Here is a 14,205-nt window from a genome sequence, read left to right as displayed (position 1 = left end):
GAAACATGCCATTCGCCCCAACCAGTTTCTGTCAGCATTTACCCTCCACGTGAGCATGTAGGCCCAGAAATCCCGGTCGACTGCTTCCCGCGGGCGATCGAGGGAAAAAGTTCAAAAAGATGCACACCTACCTGTTCCTGCTGCGCCAACGAAAAATCCCGATCCTGAGGCATCAGGCTGTGCACAGGGCTGGAGCTGCAGTCACATGGCTCTGGCAGCCAATCAAGGTAAAGTATGTTACCATTCATAATACTGGGAACTCCGTAAGTTGCAGTTCCCATTATTAAGAACATAAGAACATAAGAAATAGGAACAGGAGTAGGCCATACGGCCCCCCGAGTCTGCTCCGCCATTCAATACGATCATGGCTGATCTGATCATGGACTCAGCTCCACTTCCCCGCCCACTCCCCATAACCCCTTATCCCCTTATCATTTAAGAAACTGTCTATTTCTGTCTTATAGTTATTCAATGTCCCAGCTTCCACAGCTCTCTGAGGCAGTGAATTCCACAGATTTACAACCCTCTGAGAGAAGAAATTTCACCTCATCTCAGTTTTAAATGGACGGCCCCTTATTCTAATATCATGCCCTCTAGATCTAGTCTCCCCCATCAGTGGAAACATCCTCTCTGCATCCTTGTCAAGCCCCCTCATAATCTTATCCGTTTCGATAAGATCACCTCTCGTTCTTCTGAATTCCAATGAGTAGAGGCCCAACCTACTCAACCTTTCCTCATAAGTCAACCCCTCATCCCTGGAATCACCCTAGTGAACCTTCTCTGAATTGCCTCCAAAGCAAGTATATCCTTTCGTAAATATGGAAACCAAAATTGCATGCAGTATTCCAGGTCTGGCCTCACCAATACCTGATATAGCTGTAGTAAGACTTCCCTGCTTTTATACTCCATCTCCTTTGCAATAAAGGCCAAGATACCATTGGCCTTCCTAATCACTTGCTGTACCTGCATACTATCCTTTTGTGTTTCATGCACAAGTACCCCCAGGTCCTGCTGTACTGCAGCACTTTGCAATCTTTCTCCATTTAAATAATAACTTGCTCTTTGATTTTTTTCTGCCAAAGTGCATAACCTCACACTTTCTGACATTATACTCCATCTGCCAAATTTTTACCCACTCACTTAGCCTGTCCTTTTGCACATTGCTTTTCCTCTCATCTTTGTAATGTTAGAAAACTTGGCTACGTTACACTCGGTCCCTTCTTCCAAGTCGTTTATATCGATTGTAAATAGTTGGGGTTCCAGCACTGATCCCTGCAGCACCCCACGAGTTACTGGATACCAACCAGAGAATGTATCATTTATCCCGACTCTCTGTTTTCTGTTAGTTAGCCAATCCTCTATCCATGCTAATATATTACCCCCAACCCCGTGAACTTTTATCTTGTGCAGTAACCTTTTATGTGGCATCTTGTCAAATGCCTTCTGGAAGTCCAAATACACCACATCCACTGGTTCCCCTTTATCCACCCTGTTTGTTACATCCTCAAAGAACACCAGCAAATTTGTCAAACATGACTTTCCCTTCAGAAATCCATGCTAACTCTGCCTGACCGAATTTTGCTTTTCCAAATGTCCTGCTGCTGCTTCTCTAATAATGAACTCCAACATTTTACCAACCACAGATGTTAGGCTAACTGGTCTATAGTTTCCTGCTTTTTGTCTGCCTCCATTTTTAAATAGGGGTGTTACATTTTCAGTTTTCCAATCTGCTGGGACCTCACCAGGATCCAGAATTAAGAATGAGAACCCCCTTAAACACACAAAACATTAAAAAGAAATAGAAAAATTCACCACATATTTTTGAATTTAAATTAAAGTTATTTATGTATTATAAAAAATATATATTTTTCCGATTTTTAAAAAAGTTTTTTTAGTTATGATTTAAGATAAACATACAGTAGTGGGGAGGGTTTTTAACAATAACATTTGTTTTTTAAATTTTATTTTTTAATGTTTTTGTGCATTTCAAAACTCTTATGCCTGTAAAAGAAAGCTATGTACCTGCTTTTTTCAGGCGCAAGAGTTTTCAGGACATCCGGGTAAATCCTGCAATTTTGCCCATGCGAATGTCCTGGATGTGGAGATGCAGAGGATCTGTCCAGCTCCACCTTGACAGATCGGAAAAGCCGGTTTTCAGCGCATTTGCATCGTGCACTGAAAACCAGCTTTTGCGATGTCTTCCCGGGTCCATACACACTCCGTACAGACCCAGGGGGCCGGAATTTCTGTGCCATTTTCTACTCACAAAACCCGCCCAGTTCCCATATCTCTTCATTCCCCTTTTCCTTTATTCATCTATGCAAACTAATCTTCAATGTGTACATGGTTTCTGCCTCAACCACTATTCCTGGAAGTGAATTCCACATGCTGCTAATTCTCTGTGTGAAGAAGTTTCACCTGCCCTCTATTCTAAATCGCTTACATTTAATCTCATACGACCTTTTTCCTTGACTTTGATAAAACACCACGCAACAGCTCATTCGGAAAAAAAGAAAAAGAAACACATGGTCTTCACCCAGAGAGTGGTGAACCTGTGGAATTCTCTACCACAGAAAGTTGTTGAGGCCAATTCACTAAATATATTCAAAAAGGAGTTAGATGTAGTCCTTACTATTAGGGGGATCAAGGGGTATGGCGAGAAAGCAGGAATAGGGTACCGAAGTTGCATGTTCAGCCATGAACTCATTGAATGGCGGTGCAGGCTCGAAGGGCCGAATGGCCTACTCCTGCACCTATTTTCTATGTTTCTATGTAAAGGGACAGCGATAACTTGGGTACATAATTGGTTAAGGGATAGGAGGCAGAGAGTAATGGGCAACGGATATTTTACTGGCTGGAGAGAAGTATGCAGTGGGGTCCCCCAGGGGTCAGTTTAAGGATCATTTTTTTCTTGTTTTATATATATGTATATAGACGACCTGGACTTGGGTATAGGGAGCACAATTTCAAAGTTTGCGAAGGGTACACAACTTGGAACTGTAGTAAATAGTGAGCTGAATAGTAGTAAACATCAGGAGGACATAGACAGACTGGTGAAATGGACAGACACATAGGACTAAAAATATCGATAGCGCGCGAAAACGGGTGCAGGGATCGCGATGTGCGATTAATTCGTGTCTGCTCAATGTAAGGCAGGCAGCACGCAAACTTAGTACTGCCTGATAATTGAAATGATGGTGACATGCAGCCCAGTGCGAAACATGCGGCCGAGTGGCCGCACACTTGGCAAGTTGAGGCCCATGTTTGTGCTCAGGCTAGCACAAACTAAAGCCAGCCTACACTTCTTAAAGCCAGCCTGCCCCTCTTAAAAGGGAGGTGCAGTTTGACGACATTAGGTGCTGCAAGTAATTGCAGAAGGGAGTTTCACCTCGGAAATATGCAGGAATGGCACAACAGGCCCGAGAAAGGGCAGTAAAGTTCTCAGACACAGCACTGGAGGCTTTAGTACAAGTGGTGGAGAGGAGGAGAGAGGAATTGTTTCCACAGGGGGCCAGGAGGTCCTCCAGATAGACACTGCAAAGGCAGTGGGAACAGATAGCCAATGAAGTCTACGCCAACAGCATTGCCCCGAGGACCAGGATGCAAGGCACCTCTTGCTTTCCCTTGCCCAAACCATCCTCCTCACCACAACCCTATCCTTGTGCCTTTCTCATTTCAGAGACCTCAAGAAATCCAACCTGGCCAGACAGCGGAACAAGAGTAAGAGGAAGAGGAGAGTGATGAAGAAGATGCACCATCACTCGATCTGACACTCACAGCCACCAGCTCAGATACTGGCACTGCATGGATTTTAGAGGGTAGCTCAGAGGTGGCACCCACACATGGTGGGTCACCGGGCATGAGTGGGCTGCAGCCAGTGCCTCGGGAAGAGGGTAGCGCAGGTGCCAGCTCCCCAGAGGGCGAGGTCACACACGAGTTCTGGTGCACAGGACACAGATGAGCAACGAACGTCAGTGTGGCGGTGATGACTGATCGGGGTGGCAGACCCACTGTGCGGTCACTTCCGCCCCGCACTCGACTGGAACACCGCACCATGGAGAGAAAAAGGACAAAGTGCTGAATTTCTCCAGTATCTCCGCCCCATGAACTGGGGCAAGAAAAACTTTAAAAAAATGGTAGGTGCACCCCATTTGGACAGAGGGCCTCTCCGTCCTCAGTCACCTACATTGTTCCAACGAAGCTCAGTGCAAGCTCGAGGAACATAAGAACATAAGAATTAGGAACAGGAGTAGGCCATCTAGCCCCTCGAGCCTGCTCCGCCATTCAACAAGATCATGACTGATCTGGCCGTGGACTCGGCTCCATTTACCCGCCCGCTCCCCGTAACCCTTAATTCCCTTATTGGTTAAAAATCTATCTATCTGTGATTTGAATACATTCAATGAGCTAGCCTCAACTGCTTCCTTGGGCAGAGAATTCCACAGATTCACAACCCTCTGGGAGAAGAAATTCCTTCTCAACTCGGTTTTAAATTGGCTCCCCCGTATTTTGAGGCTGTGCCCCCTAGTTCTAGTCTCCCCCGACCAGTGGAAACAACCTCTCTGCCTCTATCTTGTCTATCCCTTTCATTATTTTAAATGTTTCTGTAAGATCAACCCTCATCCTTCTGAACTCCAACGAGTAAAGACCCAGTCTACTCAATCTATCATCATAAGGTAACCCCCTCATCTCCGGAATCAGCCTAGTGAATCGTCTCGGTACCCCCTCCAAAGCTAGTATATCCTTCCTTAAGTAAGGTGACCAAAACTGCATGCAGTACTCCAGGTACGGCCTCACCAATACCCTGTACAGTTGCAGAAGGACCTCCCTGCTTTTGTACTCCATCCCTCTCGCAATGAAGGCCAACATTCCATTCGCCTTCCTGATTACCTGCTGCACCTGCAAACCATCTTTTTGGGACCCCCAGGTCCCTCTGCACCTCAGCATGTTGTAATTTCTCCCCATTCAAATAATATTCCCTTTCACTGTTTTTTTCCCCAAGGTGGATGACCTCACACTTTCCGACATTGTATTCCATCTGCCAAACCTTAGCCCATTCGCTTAACCTATCTAAATCTCTTTGCAGCCTCTCTGTGTCCTCTACACAACCCGCTTTCCCACTAATCTTTGTGTCATCTGCAAATTTTGTTACACTACACTCTGTCCCCTCTTCCAGGTAATCTATGTATATTGTAAACAGTTGTGGTCCCAGCACCGATCCCTGTGGCACACCACTAACCACCGATTTCCAACCCGAAAAGGACCCATTTATCCCGACTCTCTGCTTTCTGTTAGCCAGCCAATTCTCGATCCATGCTAATACATTTCCTCTGACTCCGCGTACCTTTATCTTCTGCAGTAACCTTTTGTGTGGCACCTTATCGAATGCCTTTTGGAAATCTAAAAACACCACATCCATCGTTACACCTCTATCCACCATGCTCGTTATATCCTCAAAGAATTCCAGTAAATTAGTTAAACATGATTTCTCCTTCATGAATCCATGTTGCGTCTGCTTGATTGCACTATTCCTATCTAGATGTCCCGCTATTTCTTCCTTAATGATAGCTTCAAGCATTTTCCCCACTACAGATGTTAAACTAACCGGCCTATAGTTACCTGCCTTTTGTCTGCCCCCTTTTTTAAACAGAGGCGCTACATTAGCTGCTTTCCAATCCGCTGGTACCTTCCCAGAGTCCAGAGAATTTTGGTAGATTATAACGAATGCATCTGCTATAACTTCTGCCATCTCTTTTAATACCCTGGGATGCATTTCATCAGGACCAGGGGACTTGTCTACCTTGAGTCCCATTAGCCTGTCCAGCACTACCCCACTAGTGATAGTGATTGTCTCAAGGTCCTCCCTTCCCACATTCCCGTGACCAGCAATTTTTGGCATGGTTTTTGTGTCTTCCACTGTGAAGACCAAAGCAAAATAATTGTTTAAGGTCTCAGCCATTTCCACATTTCCCATTATTAAATCCCCCTTCTCATCTTCTAAGGGACCAACATTTACTTTAGTCACTCTTTTCCGTTTTATATATCTGTATAGATAACAGCACCCCATCTTTCATTTAGGCACTTTACAGCCTTCTGGACTCAACATTGAGTTCAACAATGTCAAAACCTAGCCACTGCTAATCATTGCCTCCCTTTCTCCGCCTCCCCCACCCCCCCTGCCACCTGTTTCTTTCTTTACTTATTTCTCCTTGTCTCTAATGGCAGCTCGTCATAATCCCACCATTCACACCCTATCTTGACTAATGTTTTTCTAACTCCTGGCATCACCATTTGAATTTGGGCCTTCATCCCTTTTGTCTCTCTAATCTCTCCTGTCTTCCACCCTATCACAGACCTTCCCTTTTGTTCTTTCATCCCCTCCCCCTTTCAGTGCTTGTTAAGAATCCGTTCTTCCCGAACACTCTCCAGTTCTGACAAAACATTAACTCTGTTTTCTCTTCACAGATGTTGCCTGATCCACTGAGATTTCCAGCGTTTTCTGTTTTTATTGCAGATTCCAGCATCAGCAGTATTTTGCTTTAGTCTTACCTCATCTGTGATTGACACGGTGGGAATAGCGAAGCCAGGCAAGATGGCGAGGGGATGACCAGGAATATGGGTAGGGGAGTTTACAGGGAGGGAGAATGGGAGGGCAGTGAACTCAGAGGAGAGAGAGATGAGTTGCGATGGAGGTTGAAATCACCGAGGATGAAAAGTCGTTCAGTTCAGAGGCTGATGGAGGGAAGCAGCAAAGATATCTTGGTGAAAAGATTGATGTGAGAAGTTGGCGGGCGGAGGAGAACGAGGACTTTAAATCATGGCTCATCATTACCTCTTGACATTTATATTCTATATCTCTTGGGATAAAACCTAGAATTCGATGAGCGTTTCTCCAGAGCATTAAGAGTTAACCAAGTAGCCATGAGCCACATGTAAGCTGTGCATTAGAAAAAAAACTCAACAAATTCACTATTGTCCTTCAGGGAATGGAATCTGCAATCCCATAGGAACATAGAAAATAGGTGCAGGAGTAGGCCATTCGGCCCTTCGAGCCTGCACCACTATGCAATAAGATCATGGCTGATCATTCCCTCAGTATCCCTTTCCTGTTTTCTCTCCATACCCCTTGATCTCTTTAGCCGTAAGGACCACATCCTCTTGAATATATCCAATGAACTGGACTCAACAACTCTCTGCGGCAGGGAATTCCACAGGTTAACAACTCTCTGAGTGAAGAAGTTTCTCCTCATCTCAGTCCTAAATGGTCTACTCCTTATCTGAACATTATGTCCCCTGGTTCTGGACTTCCCCAACATCGGGAACACTCTTCCCGCATCTAACCTGTCCAGTCCCGTCAGAATCTTACTCTCTCATCATTCTAAACTCCAGTGAATAAAGGCCCAGTTGATCCAATCTCTCCTCATATGTTAGTCCCGACTTAGTCCAGTTTACGCGTGGCTCATAGCTACTCGGCTACATCCCATACTAAACTAGCAAATGAAGAATATCCTCATTAAAAAAATAAGTACAATAATTGCCCAAACACTGTGAGCATCATTAAGAAGAGACATAATCCAACGTTTTAAGTTACGAAGGAATAGATAATGTGGAGCTAGAAACCACATATGTGCCATGAAACTTGCAACACGGAAAAAGTGCAGTGTTCACTTGTGCTGTTGGCTGCTTTCTATGGGGAAAGTGATGAAGGAGTTAGTCCAGGACAACAAGACATCTGTCATCTGCTTTATACATCAGTGCACTGCTGATGAGGGAAATAAAAATGGATATGTTGCAGCTGTGCGTTATTCAAGCAAAGCAATATGTACACTGAAAGAAAATGATGCCGGGTCCAGAGAAAGTCTCTTTAATGAGCTGGATATAGGAAGATAGTGATGATTGGCCTGAAGACATTATGGTTGACAACACTAAAATCAATCTTAAAACTTGACGTTGGAGCACAAGCCAATGTCATGACATGGGACCAGTGCAGCTCAGCAACGATATTAGAGGCATCAAACCGGAATCTTTCATTAAACGCTACGCAAGGCCAGGTAAACAAAAGAAACTGGCTATCACTCGCCAGGGAAAAGTATGGCGATGAACTTGGTCTTACGCAGTCGCGCAAAATGGGCCTGTCCTGCTCAGGATCCATCAGCGGCCTATGTGCCCGCCAACTGAAAGTAAGTATTTTGACATTTTTTTCTTTTCTGTGCAGCCAGGAGGAGCAGGAGTGTTCTGACTCCACAGTTCTGAAAGTCCCACCCGCATCCTGTCCTATTATCCGATTCAAACCCGCTCCTGGAACTTACCTCAGGGCCACTACTGACAGCCCGAAATTAATTTTTCTCAGGCAGCTGTATCCAAAATTCCAGACTTACATGAGTGTAAACCATGACATCTGGGACTTTGGAAAATCATACCCTTTGGCTCACCTTTGCTGCAATCTAATCAACCTGACATCTGTAAAGTCCTTACTCTACAGTATGAAACCACACGAGGCACATTTTGGGGACAAGGTCACTCTGTGACCTTAGCTCTTTATTCACAGGACTCCAAAGATGATGACCTCCCTTTTTATACCTGTGTGATCAGGTAAGGAGCGTCTCCCACAAATTCACCCCTTGTGGTCAAAGTGTGCATTTAGGTTGAGTGAATACAGTAATACAGTGGTGTTAGATTGTGGTTACATACATGACATCACCTCCCCACCCAAAGTCTTATTGGCATCATAGGTTTAGTCTTTCAGGTGGTCTACACTCCCTCGTGGAGCGCCGCAGTTGGGGCTCTGGTTGTTGGACACTGACGTGAGTGTCTGTCACCTGTGGTGATTCCGGCCTGTCCGGGCTGACCGCAGGGACTGTGCATTCTTCTGATTGCTCTTGTTGCTCATTCACTGGCAGTGTTGTGAGCTCCATCTCATGGTCTTCTTCAGGTTCCTCTGTGTCGATGCTGAACCTTTCTTTTACTTGGTCCAGATGCTTACGTCATATCTGACCATTGTTGAGTTTTACCACGATGACCCTATTCCCCTCTTTGTCAATTACAGTGCCCTCAAGCCATTTGGGCCCCATGGTGTGATTGAGGACGAATACAGGATCATTTATTTCTATACATCTCCCCCTCGAATTACGGTCATGGTACTCGTTTTGTGACTTGCGCTTTTCCTCAACTATGTCGGTCAGGACTGGGTGAATGAGGGACAACCAAGTTTTGAGTGTCCGTTTCATTAGTAGCTCTGCGAGCGGGACCCCCGTGAGCGAGTGCGGTCGGGATCCATAGGCCAGCAGGAGAGGCAATAGGCCGCATTGTAGGGAGGGTCCTTGAATCCTGAGCATACCTTGCTTAATGATTTGGACCGCACGTTCCACCTGGCCATTGGAGGCCGGCTTGAACGGCGCAGTCCTGACGTGGTTGATGCCATTGCCCGACATAAACTCCCGGAATTCATAGCTTGTGAAACATGGGCCATTATCACTAACCAGGATGTCCGGCAAGCCATGGGTTGCAAAGATCGCACGTAGGCTTTCCACGGTGGTGGATGACGTGCATGAATTCAGAATGATCCACTCGATCCATTTCGAGTATGCATACACCACAATACGGAACATCTTACCCATGAACGGACCTGCATAGTCAAGGCCATGGGCTAAGCAGGGCCTCCCTTGGGCATTACCCAGCTGGACACACGTCGTGCACCTGCGAACACAGTGTTCCAGGTCTGAATCAATTCCAGGCCACCTAACGTGTGACCGGGCAATTGCCTTCATCAGCACAATGTCTGGGTGCTCGCTGTGGAGTTCCCTGATGAATGCCTGCCTGCCCTTCTGGGGCATAACTACCCGGCTGCCCCATAGTAGGCAATCGGCTTGGATGGAAAGCTCATCCATCCGTCTGTGGAACGGTCTGACCTCCTCAGGACATGCTCTGTGTGCGGGCGCCCAATCCCCAGTCAGGACACATTTCTGAATCAGGGAGAGGAGGGATCTCTGTTTGTCCAGATTTTGATCTGGCGGGCTGTGATGGGGGAGCCTGCGCTGTCAAAGGCATTGACAGCCATGACCATCTCGGCGCTTTGCTCCGCTGTCCCCTCAGCAGAGGCCAGTGGATGCCTGCTGAGCGCGTCAGCGCAATTTTCAGTGCCAGGCAGTGCCGGATGGAGTAGTCATAGGCAGCCAGCGTGAGAGCTCATCGCTGTATGCGAGCTGATGCATTGGCATTGATAGCCTTGTTGTCTTACAACATGGATGTTAATGGCTTGTGGTCCGTCTCTAATTCAAACTTCTTACCAAAGAGGTACTGATGCATTTTTTTTACACCATAGACACATGCAAGCGCTTCCTTCTCGACCATCCCATATCCCCGTTCTGCTTGAGAGAGCAACCTGGAGGCATAAGCCACAGGTTGTAGTTGACCCTCAGCATTGCCCTGCTGCAACACGCACCCAACCCCATAGGACGATGCATCACATGTCAGAACCAATTTTCTACAGGGGTCGTACAGGGTCAACAACTTGTTTGAACAAAGTAGGTTTCGCGCCCGATCAAAAGCCCGTTCCTGACAGTCCCCCCAAAACCAATCGCAACCCTTACGCAGGAGCACGTGTAGCGGTTCCAACAACATGCTCAAGTTCGGCAGAAAGTTCCCGAAATAGTTCAACAGTCCCAGGAATGAACGCAACTCCGATGCGTTGCAGAGCCTGGGTGCTCGTCGAATTGCCTCTGTTTTGGATTCGGTGGGCCGAATCCCATCTGCAGCAACCCTCCTGCCCAGAAACTCAACCTCAGGAGCTAAGAACACACATTTAGACTTCTTGAGTCGCAGGCCTACCCGGTCCAGTCGGCGTAGCACCTCCTCCAGGTTGTGGAGGTGTTCCTCGGTGTCTCGACCCGTGATGAGGATGTCGTCCTGGAATACAATCGTTCCAGGGATGGATTTAAGTAGGCTTTGCATGTTTCGTTGAAAAATCGCGGCCGCTGATCGAATGTCAAACGGGCACCTGTTATAAATGAACAGTCCCTTGTGCGTGGTGATGGTGGTCAGATGTTTAGATTCATCAGCCAGTTCCTGGGTCATATAGGCTGAAGTGAGGTCCAACTTGGTGAACAGCTTGCCACCTGCCAGCGTGGCGAAGAGGTTCTCTGCTCTCGGGAGCGGGTATTGATCTTGTAGGGACACCCGATTGATGGTGGCCTTGTAGTCGCCACAGATCCTGACAGAGCCATCCGATTTTAGGACGGGAACGATGGGGCTCGCCCAGTCACTGAATTCAACAGGCAAGATGATAACCTCTCTCAAGAGCCGGTCCAATTCGCTCTCGACCTTTTCCCGCATCACATACAGCACCGCTCTGGCTTTGTGGTGCACTGGCCTTGCGTCTGGGGTGATTTGTATCACTACCTTAGTGCCTTTGAAAGTCCCGACGCCAGGTTGGAATAGTGAATTGAATTGTTGTAGGACTTGTGAGCACGAACTTCGCTCCACAGATGACATTGCGTGAACATCCCCCCATTTCCAGTTCATCTCGGTAACCAGCTCCTCCCCAACAGTTCGAGACCATTGCCCGGGACAATCCAGAGCGGCAGCCGATTCACTACCCCATTGTGTGTGACAGCCAACATTGCACTGCCTAGCACCAGAATGATTTCTTTAGTGTAAGTCCGTAATTGAGTCTCAATACGTGCTAATTTGGGTCTACTGGCTTTAAGTGACCATAGCTTCTCAAATTGCTGAACGCCCATGAGTGACTGGCTGGCCCCAGTGTCCAGCTCCATGCGTACTGGGATATTGTTTAATGAAACCGTCATCATCATTGGTGGCATTTTGGGGTATGAACTGTGAATATTCGCCACATGGACCCGCTGAACCTCGGCGTCCATCAATTTGCCCCAAAAGTCATCCTGCCTCAAAGAACCCTCTTCTGGTCCATCCGCCTCATATATTAGTCTTGTTGCAGACTTCCTGCACATTCGAGCTAAGTGGCCACTGAGATTGCAGTTCCTGCAGACAAACTGTTGAAATCTGCAAGATCTAGCTGGATGTTTTCCCCCACACCTCCAGCATGAGTTAAAGTTTCCATTGTTGGGAACAAAGGGACTATGGCCAGGCATTCCGCATTGACTGTCCCTTTGACTGCTCTTAAGTACCCTATTGGTGGGTGTCAATGGCCCCATCCCGGGCCGCATTGTCCACTGTGATGGCGTGAATGTCCGTTCAGTCTGCCATTGTCTCTGTTGAAGTTCTACTCTGGGGTCTATTGCTGCCTGGGGAGTGTCGGACTGCCCCTGCCTGCCTGGGGGCTCTGAGTCGCATTGATGATGTTGACTCCCTGATCCATCGCCGCGTTAGAGGCAGAATTGCGCACGTATATTATTTTCGTCTCTTCCGCCCCCGCCATGAAAGTTTGAGCTAACAATGCCGCCGCTTCCAAGGTCAAATCCTTGGTCTCAATTAATTTGCGGAAAATTCCCGCATGACCGATGCCCTCGATAAAGAAGTCCCTTAGCATCTCCCCCCTGCAGGCGTCTGTGAACTTACAGAGGCTGGCCTACCGCCGGAGGTCCGCTGCGAAGTCCGGTATGCTCTGTCCTTCATGACGTCGGTGGGTGTAGAATCTGTTTCGGGCCATGTGTTTGCTGTTCGCTGATTTGAGGTGCTCCCCGATCAATTTGCTGAATTGTTCAAAGGTTTTGTCCGCCGGCTTTTCGGGTACTAGTAAGTCCTTCATGAGCGTGTAAGTCTTTGGTCCGCAGCTGGTTAAAAGATGAGCCCTTCGCTTGTCGACCGCTGCATCCCCCAGCCATTCTTTAGTTACGAAGCTTTGCTGAAGCCTCTCGACAAAATCATCCCAGTCTTCCCCAATACAGTACCGTCCCTCTGTGCTACCAGTAGCCATTCTCGTGGGTTGTGAATTCCCGTTTCTCGTCGCCAATGTAAAGTCCTTATTCTACGGTATGAAACCACACGAGGCACATTCTGGGGACAAGGTCACTTTGTGACCTCAACTCTTTATTCCGAGGACTCCAAAGACGATGACCCTGCGTGGGACCTCCCTTTTTATACTTGTGTGATCAGGTAAGGAGTGTCTCCCGCAAGTTCACCCCTTGTGGTCAAGGTGTGCATCTAGGTTGAGTGTATACAGTAATACAGTGGTGTTACATGACAGCATCCCTCTGCTCCTCTTCCTCCAAACAGCAGAAACAAAGAATGAATCCCCCAGGTAGACCCAGTTTCCCAAGAAGTCGCTTCTTAGAAAAAATGCATCCGTCAAGATGATTGTTTGAAAAAAACCTTTCAGGCACAAAGTTGGTAAAAATAAATGAGAAAATAAAAAAGGACAAAAGTAACAAAAAACATGTTAAAATGCAGGCTGCTCCTTTGAGTGCCTTTAAAATCAAAAGCGCAACTTGGGTTCCCAAATTGTCTTAGTATAATTATAAAGCAGTGTGCTTCTGAAGCAAAAACTAGAAAACAGCATTGACAACTAAAAGACTTGACTTCTGCTGCATTACAGTGAGGCTCCACCTATCTATGGCAGGAGTTTTCTGTACCACTGATTGTCACTGGTAGAAATTTACATCACTGGAATTGATATGGGCAGAGGTTATGGTCTGAAATTGTTGAACTCAATGTTGAGTCCAGAGGCTGTAAGGTGCCTAAACGAAAGATGAGCTGTTGTTCCTTGAACTTGCGTTGAGCTTTATTGGAATAGTGTAGGAGGCTGTGGAGGGAGAGATCAGAGTGGGAATGGAGCAGAGAATGAAAGTGACAGGTGACCAGAAGCTCAGGGTCACACTTACGGACTGAACGGAGATGTTCTGCAAAGTGGTCACCCAATCTGTGTTTGGTAAGCGTAGATTGGGTGACCGCTTTGCGGAACACCTCTGCTCAGTCCGTAAGCATGACCCCGAGCTTCCAGTTACCTGTCACTTTCATTCTCCGCTCCATTCCCACTCCGATCTCGACCTCCTCCAATTGTCTCAAACAAAGCTCAATGTAAGCTCGAGGAACAGCACCTCAGCTTCCGTTTAGGCATTTTACAGCCCCTGGACTCAACATTGAGCTCAACAATTTCACCATAACCTCTGCCTATATTTTTCCTCTTTTTTTACAAGCCTCCCCCCCTGTTTTTCTCTTTCCCATGGCAGCTGGTGATGATTCTGCCATTCACACCCCATTTAAACTCATCTTTTGTTTCTTAATTTGTTC

The sequence above is a fragment of the Pristiophorus japonicus genome, chromosome 7, assembly GCF_044704955.1.
Source record: "Pristiophorus japonicus isolate sPriJap1 chromosome 7, sPriJap1.hap1, whole genome shotgun sequence".
Lineage (NCBI taxonomy): Eukaryota > Metazoa > Chordata > Chondrichthyes > Pristiophoridae > Pristiophorus > Pristiophorus japonicus.
This window is presented reverse-complemented; position numbering follows the sequence as displayed.